We start from the raw sequence: 15,478 nt of genomic DNA, 5'->3' as shown, positions 1-15,478 counted from the left end.
CAAAAGAAACCAAATATTTCTGGAATTTCCATATTCCATATACCATATATCATTTGGAGATGATCCAAAGCCTATGACTGTGTTTGCTGTGCTCAAGGAAGTTCTCTTTGCAATTCATGGGGAAAAAATGAAAGAAGAAGTGCAAATGGGAATTTCGGCTCAACTTAAATTTGCATATGCCACCAGCAGCGATTGGTGCTCGTAATGGTCACGTAGGAGGAATCGACCTCCAAGAGTTTGACCAGAGCATTTCACCCATTCTTGTCTTGCTTTACTCTGCTCACCAGCAATTTCTTCCACTTTTTCTTGTCCTGAAAGGCACAGGCAACCGCATAAACTCTCCAAATGGCCACTCTCAAGGGCTTGTGTCTAAAAGCTAAACTTTGGTCTCTAAAAAGGCAACTTTTCTACAAAAGTTATGCATCTGAGGGAAGAGATATGGGAACACATGTATATGTATAACTGATTCACTTTGTTATAAAGCAGAAACTAACACACCATTGTAAAGCAATTATACCCCAATAAAGATGTTAAAAAAAAAAAAGTTATGCATCTGTGTTGCAAAAGAGTGATTTCACTTCCTCCAAAAAGAGGCAAGAGGGAAGTCCCACATCTGCTTTCTTTCTCAGTTTGAGCACGTGCTTTCTGACACCAGCTCATGCAGAGCCAAACCATGATTCATGTCTGAGGTTCAGTTCTGTGTGGGCTTGGAGCTGGTCCAGGTGTTCCCTACTTCTGCATTTCACCTGTGGTCTGAAATAGGGAGGAACGTTTGGCTGTGTTTGCAGGGATCAAACTTGCTTATTTTTAGCAGGAATCTAGGAAACTGGATTTAGCAAGAGTCTGAAATCTGACAGTCAAATAGTCCCTAAATGGATCAAAGAACTATGACTCTCAAAGACTCTGGAATAAACTTGGTTCTGGCAAATCCAGGAGGAATCAGTAACAACGGGACGATATTTTCTTTTCTGAACAGTTGATTGCTAACCTAATGCTCTGAGAACTGCTTTGTCAGCTCCTTCTCCTCAGAGACTATTCTTCTCAGCAGGACTGTTTATGTCCTGACCACAAAAGTCAGAACACAGTGGTTTCTTGATTCCTTTTCATCTTGTGAGAAAAAAAAAAAAACAACAGAAGGCCCACGTGAAATTCTACATATTCCCAATAAATATGCCGGAATTTGGCCACCTCGACCATTTTATTTCTTTTCTCTATTACCATTTGTCCCTCGTGTTGTTTCTAATTCTTTTCCTCCTCAACAACTTTTCCCCTTCTGCTCTTTTTTTTCCCTTTGCCATTTCCATATTTAGGTTTGGAGGACACAAGTCCGTGATTTAAGGTGATACTTCCACTGCACTAAAGAAGGAAATCTTAATGTGGCAGAGACTTCCTCTTTAAGCTACCACTTCCCTATTGCATGTCATGGCAGACATCACTAATCAATCTCACCATTAATTCCACTGAGCTCTGAGGCTGCCTCATTATCATTCTTAGCCCAGTTCCACAGAACACTCTAAAGGAAGCCTATTTCACCCACCCCTTAAATAAATACTCATTGAGCGCCTATTACTCAGGCACCCATTGTAGGTACTGTTTTTGCCGTAGCCAATGTCAAATTTAATGCTCTTAAAGAGTCTGGCTGAGCCGGTGTGCCCTTGGAACCACTGCTTCCTTTTTTTCTATTCTCCAAGCTAAGCTCCACTGGACTGAGCAGTTAGGACCAACCCATTCCCCCCTCCCCATCAGCTTTCAGGTTTCCTAATGACGCCAGTCTAATATGAAGAGTGCCTCTTTTTTTTTTTTTTTTTTTCTTTGCGGTACAAGGGCCTCTCACTGTTGTGGCCTCTCCCGTTGCGGAGCACAGGCTCCAGACGCTCAGGCTCAGCAGCCATGGCTCACAGGCCCAGCCGCTCCGCGGCACGTGGGATCTTCCCGGACCGGGGCACGAACCCGTGTCCCCTGCATCAGCAGGCGGACTCTCAACCACTGCGCCACCAGGGAAGCCCAAGAGTGCCTCTTATATTCTCCTTCAGCTGAAAGCAGCTAAACACAGAGAGCTTTGCCCACAACAGGACTGGAAACACAGTGGGATTTCTCTTATTCCCTCGTTTCTTAGTCCCCGAGCATTGCCTGTCACGTAACTCCTCTTTGGAGGAAGATTTGAGCAAAAGAAGTGATTGGGTGGCCTCTGGACTCTGGACTGCTGGCGGAGTTCACATTTCTATACTTGTTGCATTATTGGGTAACACAAAACCAATCTAACATTCAATCTTTTCCTCTTTTCCTGCAGGATCTTCAGAGGGACTTCAAGCAGAGATGAAGTAAAAATTGCCACCATTTTTCTTTCTACCTGAAATAACCATGGAAACAAGTGAGTTAGGGGAGGTTGTTCTTCTATCATGGAATTATGTGGAATTGGGAGCTTTGGCTCCTCCACTGAAATTTTCCTATTGTCTTTACTACTTCTTTGTGATCTAAATACGAAATTAAGAGCATGGGCTGGGTTGTGAGTCTATTCAATCTCTAGACTTTGTTCTGCTTTGTACAGTCACTGAAAATATCTCAACAGCTAGACTGATGTGCACAGATGTGAAATAGAGGTTTCAGAATTAAAATACAGGTAATATCCTGGCTCCATATGTGACTTAGGGCAAGTTCTAGAGTCTCCCTAAGCCCCCATCTCCTCAACTGTGACACACAAATAGCATCTACCTCTACGCAGTAGATGAAGTTGTTGAGAGGATTAACAGAAGCCATGCATGTAAAGCTCTGTAGGACCCAAGCAAGAGCTCACTGTATATCAGCTTTTAGCTTTGCTGGACTTGTCGCTGCAGGTTTCAGACTGACTCTGTAGTTCAATCCTCACAGGAGGGGAATGGGAGAAAAGCCGTATTAGAGCATCTCAGGAACTTGACTTTTTTCTGCTCATCCATTTGATAGCACGGGAAGTCCTACTGATTCAGAGAGACCACCTGAATATTTTTTATTAATATCCTGAACAAAGATATGCATATCTTTAAGGAAAACAATATAGTAACCATGCCATCTAGATTAACAACACAGGTAAATCAGAAATGACTGGATGCTTTATCAAAGAGTTCATTTCAGGAGTCTCTTAGAATGGGAATAACGAACTTTTTATGTAAACGGTCAGCCGGTAAATTTTTCAGGCTTTGCAACCAAATGGTCTCTGTGGTAACTACTCAACTCTGCCATTGTACTGCAAAAGCTGATGATACGTGGGACTTCCCTGGCGGTCCAGTGAGTAAGACTCCATGCTCCCAGTGCAGCGGACCCAGGTTCGATCCCTGGTTGGGGAACTAGATCCTGCATGCACGCCACAGCTAGAAGTCCGAATGCCGCAGCTAAGAAGTCGGCATGCCACAACAAAGATCCCACGTGCCACAACTAAGACCTGGCACAGCCAAGATAAATGAATTTATTTTTAAAAAAGTAGACGATATGTAAATGCATGGGCATGACTGTGTTCCAATAAATCTTTACAAAAACAAGTGGGGGCTGACTTTTGCCTGGGGTCTGCGGTTTACTGACATCCTGGTTCAACCTCAAGGGATACACGTAACAATATCTTTGAGCTCTGCTTTTTTTTTTTTTTTTTTTGCATGTGGACCAATTTTAAAGTCTTGATTGAATTTGTTACAATATTGCTTCTGTTTTGTGTTTTGATTTTTGGCCTCGAGGCATGTGAGATCTTAGCTCCCCGACCAGGGATCAAACCCGCACCCCCTGCATTGGAAGGTGAAGTCTTAACCTCTGGACCGCCAGGGAAGTTCCTCTTTGAGCTCTTCTGCAGAACTAAAACCCACAACAAATGGAAGATAACTACTTGATGAAACATTCTTCATTCTAGAGAGAAGGTCGCAGTTTGATAACCTCGAGAACCACAGAAGCTCATCAGGAGGGCACCTGAGGCCAGATTAAAGGAATGCAGGCCCTGCACGCACCCTGATCCCATCAGTGACCCCGCCCTGGAATCATTGCTATAAAACTCCTCACCAAATCCCGCCAGATTGGGTCACACAGTTTTTTGTTTTTGTTTTTTTGTGTGTGTGTGTGGTACGCGGGCCTCTCACTGCTGTGGCCTCTCCCACTGCGGAGCACAGGCTCCGGATGCGCAGGCTCAGCGGCCATGGCTCACGGGCCCAGCCGCTCCGCGGCATGTGGGATCTTCCCGGACCGGGGCACGAACCCGTGTCCCCTGCATCGGCAGGTGGACTCTCAACCACTGCGCCACCAGGGAAGCCCATGTCACACAGTTTTGAGGGCATTAGTCTGCTGTGTCCCCCTTTGCTTGACAAAACAATAAAGCTCTTCTTTTCTACTTCACCCAAAACTCTGTCTCTGAGATGCAATTCGGCACTGGTGCACAGAGGCCGAGTTTCGGCATCAGTACCTAGAAGCAGCAAATTCATAAAGACAGAAAGTAGAAAGGGGTTGGGGCAGAGAAGAATGAGGGGTGTGAAAATGCAAGAAAATGTTGACAATGTGTATTTATTTGGGGTGTTGCAGAGGCAAACTCGAACTGAAGAGCTCTCTTTTGAGATGCAGGCAAAAACACAGCTAAAGGCAGTTACACAAACTTGAAGTCCTCTGTCTGGGTGCTGAGCAGAGAATGCTGTTTATTCAGATTGAACTACTCCCCAGATTCTCCAGGCTAAATCTTTCTTCAGCTGCAGTAGCCTCCCAAACCCTCAGATACTTCCCCTGCGAAGAGTTCTGGCTGGTCCTCCAACCCCTCACCCCCAAAGACCACTTGACCTCTCCCAGGAGGAGGTCTGGACTCTGACATAGTCTCCACCTGACCCACAGCAAGGGGAAGGTCGCTTGATTTAGCAGATACGAATGTGGGATGCCCAATTACATTTAAATTCCAGTTAAACAACAAATAATTTTTTAGTCAGAGTATGTCCTATGCAACACTGGGGGCATACTTACACTCAGAAAGATATTCATTGTTTATCTAAAATTCAAATTTGGGAATTCCTTAGTGGTCCAGTGGTTAAGACTTGTGCTTTCACTGACATGGACTGGGATTCGATCCCTGGTTGGAGAACTAAGATCCCACAAGCTGTGTGGCCAAAAAAAAATTTTAAAGTAAATAAAATTACTAAAAAAAACCCCAATAAATAAAATGCAAATGTAACTGAGCATCCTGTATTGTATCTGGAGACCCTAAACGCTACTGGACCGAAAGAGGCCTGGCTTCTTCTCACTTCTGAGCTCACATGAAGCACTGGGCCACCAGATGTGCGATGTGGTTTCTCCAGTAGTTGGTAAGAGAATACTGGATAATGCAGCCCAGAAATACAGAGGACTTAATTCCTTGTGCTAGTGACACTGAGAGAGAGGAGGAATCTGGCATGTAATTTGCTCTTCGTTTCTCCCTCCAGTGGACTATTTTGAGGACTGGTGGTTTTGTGTGCTCTCTCTGAAGACATTTGCGTGACTAAACAATTGTCTGTGTCTTTCCTTAAACTGTGATCAGCTCAGTAATACAGCCCCTTAGACTTCCTTTGTCTCCTTTGCTGCCTTACCTCCCTTTTCCTTCTACATTTGCTGCCCTGGGATTGTACCTCCCAATGAAACATTAATTAATGTAGAGTATTAATTAATATTATAATGTTCCTCTATGTGCTCTATAGCATCCCTTGCATTTATCACTATTTTAATGGACTTCTTGTCTGACTCTCTCCCCTAGTAAACTGTAAGCTCCTAAAGGGAAGAGATCATGTTTTTTCGGTTCATCCCTGTGTTACCCAAGGCTGGTGCTATATCTGGTACATAGCAGATACCCAATCAATATATGTTACTATTGAATGAATAAACAAGTGAATAAAGCCAACACAGCTGATAATATTTCTAGAACATGTCCTCAGTAAATCAGGTCTTGAGTGGTTGGGAATGAATACTTGAGCTGAAGCAAAATTATTATAGGATCTTTGTTCCAACTTACATTAGTATCTCTGAGCACTTACTCTGAGCCTAGCTTGTGTGACTTGTATTTCTTATTACAAAATTTAATTTGGTTTTCTGGTCTGTAATTGTGTCTTGGTGAATTTGGGAGGGCGTAAGCTTAGTGTCTCACATAATACATGAATCATAAGAGCCCAGATGGAATGTCCCTATGTGCCAACTCCTTCTGCCTTATTTACGTCTGATCTGGTATTTAAAGCTTTGATCCTGCAGGACTGAACCCACACCTGCTTGCATACCCACCTTGGTTCCCATCCCTGCCAAGTATCTGCATCTAGTGAAGCTGGCCTTGGGATACTTGGTCCTCACCCCATTCCTCTTCCCTTTCCGTCTCCCTAATCTGCCTATGCAGTGTGCAAGCAGGGCTTGCCTGGAGGGTAGGACAGAGGTTAAGAACGAAGGAGCAACAATCACAATTCTTGCCCAATTCTGATAACATTTCCATTCTGCGGACAGTCAAGAGAAGGACTAAGGGAAATAGGGGAAGAATAGGAAAGAAAAACAGGTCAGTATAATGCAAAATGGTGATAGGAGGGGTTTAATAAAAAATTCTAGAGGACCTCCCTTGTGGTCCAGTAGTTAGGACTCCATGCTTCCCAGGCAGGGGGTGCGGGTTCGATCCTTGGTCGGGGAACAAAGATCCCACATGTCGTGCAGCATGGCCAAAAAAAAAAATCTAGTTATTCGAACACCAAACCTGAGCTTTGCTAATAAGAGTCAGAGCCCTGATTTGGGGGTTTCCTGGGTCTTAAGTAGGCTTTTCTGCCCCCCTTTCCTCCTGGTCTTCTCTTGCAGGTAGGTTTTTAATTTCTATCTTGGGAAATTAGGGCATCGTGGGGCAGTAAAAGTAGCACAGGGTTAGAAATATGGAGACGTGGATTCTATTCCTCATTCTATACTAACCTGCTGGTGACCTTAGGCAAGTCATTTCCCCTCTCTCTCTCTGTTTCCCAATATGTAAAATAAGAGGGTGTGTTGAGGTCCTTTCCAGCATCTTCATGAGGCACGAGTCTGCATTCCAGTTACAACCTGCCTCAATTTGAAAGCTATGGCTGCGATCTTTTATTTTAAAAGTTTTAGAAGATTTTGTTTTGTGCAGGTCATGGCGTGTATGTTCTCCCATGTTGTTCCTGCTGAAACTTCCTCTTGGTGACTTATTTCCCTGTGTGGTTTGACATTTGTGACTCGAGCCCCTTTTCCACTGAGGTTTGCTGTGCAGGGCTGGTTTGCACCGGTTTGTTCAGCTCTTCCTCCAAGATGGTTTTCATTTTGTCTCTGCTGAGGCCTTATAATCATACTGGACCAGAGTTTGTGTTAATTTCTTGGTTTGGAGTCGATGTGAACTAAGACCTTCCATCTGTGTCAACACATGCCTGGGGTTCTCTGATCTCTGTTAAGATGGCAGGAATCCTAGCCATTTTCCACGGGCGCGTGGGTGGAGTTTTCCTCATCGGCAGGTGGTGGCAGAGGCAGCGCTTCTTGACTCCCAGGACGGTTCCAGCCTCCCTTGAACATTGTACACAGGACCAGTGGCCTGGGTGATCTCCCACAGCCCTTAAAGCCCCAGTACCCTGCTCTGAGGTCGGCGTCTGGCTCCGAACGTCCCTCAGCCACGGGCTTAAGTACCCACTCGCTGCTCTGATTGTGAGCGCTCTCTTTCTAGCACCCGCAGATTTCCCTTTCTTGGTTTTGAGCTTGAATCTTTGTGTTTGAGCTTGAATCTTTGTGTTTGCGGAAATGGGTCTGTGCCTGTGTGTCTAAGGTGTGGGAGTCTCCCCTGGGTCAGCTCAACCAGCCAAATCCTCTCTTGTTATGATTATTTTGTGCAGTTAACTTTTTCATAGGTATAATGGGGGTGCGGGCACATACGTTGCAGCACAAGGGCTTTGGAGAACAAACTTTCCTGCTGTCACGTCCCTTCCTCCCAGTAAAAGAACACCTTCACTGAAGTCTGAGACCCTGTCTCCAGAGGGGACAGCTCTCCTTCTGCAGGGAGAGTCGGGCTTCTAATGTGCTCTGCTCTCCCTCTCCCTGCGTCCCCTGAAGAAAGATGGAGAACATCGTGAACAGCTTCCACAGGAAGTGACGAGAACAGAATGTTTCACGAGGCACGGGGCACGGAGAGCAGCTGCTTACCGCGTGAGATGGAGGGAGGGAAGGATGGAGAAAGCCGAGGTCCTTTGGTGGAGAAAGATCTCGGACCAATTTTACAGACAGTAGGATGTCAACGAGAACCATTTCCTTCCCTCCTTCCCCTTCATTTCCACTCTTATGTGTGTGTGTATGTGTGTGAGAGTGTGTACTGTGTGAGTGCATGTATGTGTGAGTGCATGTTTATGAGTGTGTATGTGTGTGTATGTGTGTGTGAGTGTGTGTATCTGTATGTGTGTGACTGTGTGTGTGTGAGTGCATGTGAGTGTGTGTATGTGTGTGAACATGTCTGTGTGTCGTGTGTATATATGTGTGTAGTGTGTGTGTCTGTGTGTGTCTGTGTGTAGTGTGTGTCTGTGTGTGTGTGTAGTGTGTTGTCTGTGTGTATGCATGTGTGTATGTGCCTATGTGTGTAGTGTGTATGTGTGCATGTGTGTAGTGCGTGTATGTGTGTGTGTGTGTAGTGTATGTGTCTGTATGTGTGTGTATGTGTGTGTAGTGTGTGTGTCTATGTGTGGTTTTGTGTCTGTGTGTGTGTCTGTATGTGTGTGTGTGTATGTGTGTGTGTGTAGAGAAAAATGCGTGGTCAAGACACAGGGAGGCGGGAGAACTCAGTTTGAATCCCAGCCTCGTTTTTCTCTTGCAAATTGCTTCTCTCCTCTGGGCTTTTATTTCCTAATTCTAATTCCCCGAATTAGAGGATTGTATTAAATTTGTAGATTATAAACATGATTTTAGCTGTGGAACCCTTATTTTCAAATGCAGTCTTTCAGGGAAACTTTCATGGAAAAGAAGAGCTGCCTCCAATGAACAAGGGCCAGAGCCCCAAAGCCCAATGGCTTCATTTCCTTCTCACCACTTGGAGGAGGCAGATCACCAGGGTCCCTGGAATACAGTTTGAAAACTGCCAGTCTATGTACAGTTTCTACAGTTTCTTCCAGTTGGGGCATTATAATTATGATGAGAAGGAGAAAACTTTCCCTAGCCATAAAATTCATGAGACAGAGCTGAAGTGGCAAGATTTCCCTGAAAACAGGAAGTCAAAGCTGCCAGACTGTGAGGCAATATGGTTTTTAGACCGTATTGCATTCTTTCTTATAGGACCTTTCACCGCAGTTTCGGTAAGATTTTGATGGTAACAGCCAGCTGTTGTGTAGACATGGGAAGATTGCTGGGCTGGAGAGGAGTGCTTTCAGTAGCCAGCTGTGAGTCATTTTCAAATTATTTCACCACCCAGAGGCTCAGTTCTTTATTTGTGAAAGAGGGAAGTGGAATAGACTAGTCACTAGCAGATCACTGACGACTAAAAATGTTCTGAGATAGAGCAAATTACTAACGTACTCACAGAAACTTATTGTGCAAATACTGCATGTCAGACACCACTTGCTCTGCATGGAGATTATGGTCTAATGGGAAGATAGACACTGAACAATGATGCTTTATATGGAAACGGAAGTACAGGGTTATAAATGACCAGAGAGGAAGGTCTCAACCTGGACCAGCGGGTCGGGCGGTCCTCCAAGACAGACAGAGATAGAGACAGACAGAGACACAGAGAGACACAGAGGTAGAAGGAGATAGACACAGAGAGACAGAGACAGATGAGAGAAGCAGAGAGAAAGAAACAGAAAGAGACAGAGAATGGGGAGAATGATGGAAAAGTCGTCTTGGATGACTACAGATGAGGGAGATAAGTTTGATTTCAGCTAAGGTTAGAGATATAGGTGACCCAAAGAACCAAAATGGATTCACTTTCTAATGCACCGACCTGGTGGGTAAAGCGAACTCTTTGGTTATCTTTATATTCTACTTGGTTCCAAAATGTTTGAGCAAGCAGCTTGCAAAGATATATAAAATGTACAAAATAACAGATTAAAAGAGTGGTGAGAGAAAAAAAGTAGAGTTGCAGAGTAGAGCCAGAAGTAAGAATAAAAGTGCTCCTCAGAGTTACCTAAATTCTTGCTACAGATGAGTCACAAATTTTACTCAAAACTTCTCAGCAGGGCTTCCCTGGTGGCGCAGTGGTTGAGAGTCTGCCTGCCGATGCAGGAGACACGGGTTCGTGCTCCGGTCTGGGAAGATCCCACGTGCCGTGGAGCGGCTGGGCCCGTGGGCCATGGCCGCTGGGCCTGCGCGTCCGGAGCCTGTGCTCCGCAACGGGAGGGGCCGCAGCGGTGAGAGGCCCGAGTACCGCAAAAAAAAAAAAAAAAAAAAAACTTCTCAGCAATCAATGTAGAAAGAGCTTGTGTTTCCATATTCAATGATGCAATGCACAGTGTTAAGGGGACACATATGGAAACATTGTTGATAGGAAAGCAGTTAGAGAGTAAAATCCTTCTGGGGTCCTCCACGATAAACAATTCACTATGAGGCTGGTACAATGTTGTCTGCTAAATTCTTTTTTATCTGGCTTAATCCAGAGTGAAACTTCAAGGCATCAACCTGCCCTGCCTCTTATTATCCCCCTAACCCTGATATCTTGATACATTGCCTCTCAAGACTTTTCCTTCACCAGAGCCTACAGCACAACTGGTCATTTCTTTATCTGAATATAGAAACAGATGCTATAAGTTGGGTTGGAGCTCCATTACTATTGTTACATTTGAAGAACATTATTCATTCATTACTAATTCAATTTTGGTTTTGTTTTAACATTTTGGTTTCTCCTTGTTTCATAGTTATTTGGGAATCAAACCATTCAGAGGGAAGAGATATGGGAACATATGTATATGTATAACTGATTCACTTTGTTATAAAGCAGAAACTAACACATCACTGTAAAGCAATTATACTCCAATAAAGATGTAAAAAATATTTGTTCCATTAACAAATCTATTTTTGAATAATGCTTTTTAAATTATTGTTTTAAATAAAGCTCCTGGTATAGAACTTAAGTGGTGATCTTATTGAAACTAATCCTAACTATTTAACAGAAGTCAGTCAGTCGTCCTTTCTCTTTATGCACTGAAATCAGGCCTGACTTGAGAAATTAGTTGTTTTTTGTTTTTCTGTTGTTTTTTTTTTTTTACAGAATTTGCTTTAATATTTCCTTCTTCGCCTCTGGACGATGCCAAGCATACATGTAAGAATATGTATTTTCAGTGAATGGCCTTGGTGTCGTGTAGACATGCACTTAGGATCTCCTTAGCTTGTTAGTGTGTGCCTTTGTGTATGTTACGTAACCTCCTTCCCGAGTCTTACATATGTCATCTCTTAGATAAAGACGATTAACACCCCTATCTCATAGTGTGGTTGTGAAAACTAAAGGAAAAAAATTGTGTATATTAGAGACTTTCTGTAGTAAGTGAATGAGGACAATAAACGATCCTATCTAATAGGGTCATTTCAAGGATTAAAAGAATACATTTAAAGAGGCATCAGGGAGGAAAAATAAATCAGTTTGATAGTATCATCCTTCACCAAGGGTATGAAGAGATAGCTGCCCTATTACGTTGCTGACAGGAGGGTCCATTGGTAGCCGCTCTAGAGAGAACTTGGCAGTGTCTATCAAAATTTTAAAATATACATGTCCTATAAGCAGCAATTCAACTCCTCAGTTTCTACCATAAAAGTGCATATTAGCAGGAAGTGTATGTACAAACATGCATGTTGCAACACTGTTTGTAATAAACTAGCAAAAACTGGACACTACCTAAATGTCCATCAGGGAGGAATAGGTACATACACTTTGGCACATCAATTCTACGAAACAATGAAAAAGACTAAGGTAGATTTATATGTATAATATGGAAAGAGGTCCAGGAAATAATGATTGAATTTCTAAAAACTCAAGGTATAGAATGATCATTCAATATGATTTCATTTATGTGAATACATAGAGAGCTACATAAAGCAGTACGATATATTTTTGATTGGTACATATGTGAATGTTATTAAGCAGAAAAACTATAAATTTACATGTCTGCCAACATAAACCATAGCTACCTCTTGGGGAGACCAGGAAGGGATTAAAATTGAGGGTTCTGGTTTAAACATTTCTTTACCTATGGTGTTTTAATTTTTTTTTAATAGGGAATTTGTATGTTATAGAGTTGAAATGAAGTTTATAAAAGCTTCTGAGAACAATGTCTGGCATATAATAAGCTTCTAATAAGTGTTAATTCCTTCCTTTGGCCTAAGATGAATCTCTAACTCATCTACCAAGTGAATTTGGATTTATTTATTCATTTATTTAACAAATATTTATTAACACAGAGTTTGTCCCAGTCATAGCTTATGCTTCAGGGAAACAGTAGAGAGTAGTTTTCAACTTGAGTAGGAAGGAAGAAAAATAAACAAGAAAAAAATAGTAGTGTTGTAGGAGCTGATGGATGAAATAGAGGATGCTATGGGAATACACTGCAGTAACTCTTTACTATGTCTGGAGGAGTCAAGGGCCAAGGAAGGCTTTACAGACAAACCTCAAAGTCATACCCCTCCTATACCTAAACTCCCAGTAATCCAAGTGGTCAGAGGAGAATGGATCAAATACCAGCATGAACTGGAAGAAGGACTGAAGCAGAAGAGTTACAGCCAAAGTTGATGCAACTTAGGGAAGGCTGTCACGATTCACCATGATTTATATACACAACCACTAAAGAAGCAAGGCTTCATAAATGTTTGTCCTTTGCTCAAGAACCATCTTGTAGAATAGGATCAAAGACAAATTAAAATCCACATTCAATCCTGCTGCAAACTCACTGACTTGGTTGTCCTATCTCAAATCATGTCATAGAGATCTGGGATAGGACATAGAAGGGGCCCCTTCTGAGATAATGCATGAAAATGAAAGCAGGAGTGCCACAATCAGGGAACAGGCTGCGTTCAAATTCCGGAGCAACAGTGGAAAAGATACCAACTCTAGTATATGGAGTGAAAGTCAATTGGGGATGAGGTGAGAACAGAGAGTAAGTCAAATATGCACAGAGCAAGAGTGGAAGCTGGTCTAGGGAACAGATATGGAATCAGAGCTGCCAGAGGAAGACTCTCTTCTCTGACTCTGTTCCTTAAATCAGGTCCCACCCAATCACTAGGCCGTTTCAGTCAAGAAAACTAACCGTATGGCACTCTGCTCTCCTTTAGGGCTTCTCCCTTACCCTTATCTCTGCTCTTTGCTCACTGTGATTTCACATCTTTGGATCTGCTGGTTTAGGTCCCTGTTTCTGACCCCAGGGGACACCATGACCCCACAGATGTGACCCTGGTCTCTTTTCACACACGGTTTACAGATACCCTATTGCTTTGCTGGCTCCGAGTCACCACTGCTGAACCCAGTTCAATGAGGGCTCTCAGGTCAGAGAGTCAGCCTTCCTGGTCAGTATCAACCTTTGGATAGGTAAGTATCCAAGGCAAAGGGAACAAAAAATGTGTCCCAAATAGTGAATGGACTGGTATGAGTGGTGTTTTGTAAACAGGTCTCTAATCAATGCTCATGGTCCTAGGCCATGCCCCAGCTGGCTCTGAGGCATCCTGGACACAGCACCTGAGGCCATAAAGCTAAGGAATATCATAGCAAAGCATATTTATTTTCTATTGCAAGTGATCAAAATTGAAACCCTACCAGTCTATGACAAGAAAAGTAAAAGGAAGGAACAAACCTTTGTAGAGTCTAATTACACAGTAGGCATGTAGGTTGGGGATCTTACTTGAAAGAGTTTCTTTAAATTATTATTCAGATTCCTATTATTACTAATAATAAGTGGGCCACTTATTATTATGATTACATATAGCAAAACTTAAGGGATTTTTGTTTGTTTTTTCTTTTAAACTCAAGGAACTATAAGACACAGAGAGGACATCTGCTTCTTTCTCTCCTTGAGCTTTTTCAATGTATCTTTGATCTCCTTGATGGGGAGATGGGGCTCATCATGGGAATCACAGCTCCATAGAGCATGGACACCAACTTATCTTGGTCTAATGAGTAGCCAGCACTAGAATGGAGATATGAGAAGAGACCAGAGCCATAGAAGAGAATCACTGTGGTCAGATGAAAGGAACAGGTGTTGAAAGACTTTGTTGGCCCTTGGGTTGAATGGATCTTCATGACAGCAGCAATGATGTAGCCATAGGGAACCAGGACCACAAGAGCTGAAGTCCCACCAACTGTACACACAACAAGAAAGTTCATTACCTGACTGAGGAAGGTACTAGAACAAGGCAAGACCAGCAGCGGTGGCAGGTCACAGAAAAAGTGGTTAATGATTCGTGGCCCACAGAAATGGAGCCAGAATATAGAGCTGGTTTGGACCAATCCGGTGAGGAATCCTCCAGCATGCGCTGTAATGGCCATCCCCATTAGATGGTGGGTGTCACGAAGGCTGTGTAGAGCAGAGGGTTGGAGATGGCAGCATACCAGTCACATGCCATGGCTTCCAGGAGACAGCCCTCTGTGCTTACCATGCCAATGAAGAAGAAAAATTGAGCATCACAGCCCACAAAGGAGATGGTCTTCTGCTCCTTGAAGAAGTCACAGAGCATCTTAAGGGCTATAGAGGAGGTGTATGAAATATCAGTGAAGGACAGTTACAAAGGAAGAAACACATGGTGGGGTGGAGGTGTGAGTCCATGGCAATCAAGACAGTAAGGCCCAGGTTCCAAGCCAGAGTCATGGAGTAGATCCCCAGAAACAGCACAAAGAGGGTAACTCGCCGCTCTGGAGGCTCTGAAAATCCCCAAAGGATGAAACTGGTCATCATGCTGATATTCCTTCCCAGGGCCATCTCTCTTCTCTCCGCTGCCTTCAAAGCCCCAAAATGAGATTCCTGGGGCAAAGAAAATCCAGGTGAAGAAACCATTTTGTTCTGTCATGGAAACATAGACGCCCCAGAGCCAGAAGAGACAGTGGAAGGCAAATGTCCTACCCCCATCCAATGCAGAAATCCCCTTTACAGCATTTATTGGGTCTTTCAAAGAGATTGTTGTCACCCTGATCTGATTCATCTGTTTATGCAGAAGTGACGGGTCCCAGAAGAGACTGGCATTTTTGCATTACCTGGATCATCACCTTCACTGTCAATGTCACGACTTCATCAAAGGAGATTGTTAATAGCCCTTGGACTAAGTACCCCCACTTTTTTTTCCAGTTGATCCAAGCATTGTGATTGGATTAAGGAGCCACTCGGATTTATACTAGATTTTTTTTCTTTTTTGAGAAGAAATGCCTAAAGAGGCAATTTTGTGTTTCTTATCATCATAGTCTGTTCTGACCAGGTTTTATGGGGTCAAGGTGTTCTTTTTCCTTAAAGCAGAGGAACGAAGCACTTAGAGATCTGAAACACTGGCATCCCCTTTAGAGATTCAAGAAAGGGATAAGGAAACAAAAGTTCAACCCTGT

General features: G+C 43.3%; 1 pseudogene; it reads right to left on the bottom strand.

Annotated features, from left to right (window-relative positions):
• Positions 1-13,928: 13,928 nt before the first annotated feature.
• Positions 13,929-14,864, bottom strand: LOC132525148 (olfactory receptor 5A1-like; annotated as a pseudogene).
• Positions 14,865-15,478: the final 614 nt, after the last annotated feature.

The sequence above is a fragment of the Lagenorhynchus albirostris genome, chromosome 9, assembly GCF_949774975.1.
Source record: "Lagenorhynchus albirostris chromosome 9, mLagAlb1.1, whole genome shotgun sequence".
Classification (NCBI taxonomy): Eukaryota; Metazoa; Chordata; class Mammalia; order Artiodactyla; family Delphinidae; genus Lagenorhynchus; species Lagenorhynchus albirostris.
This window is presented reverse-complemented; position numbering and strand designations above follow the sequence as displayed.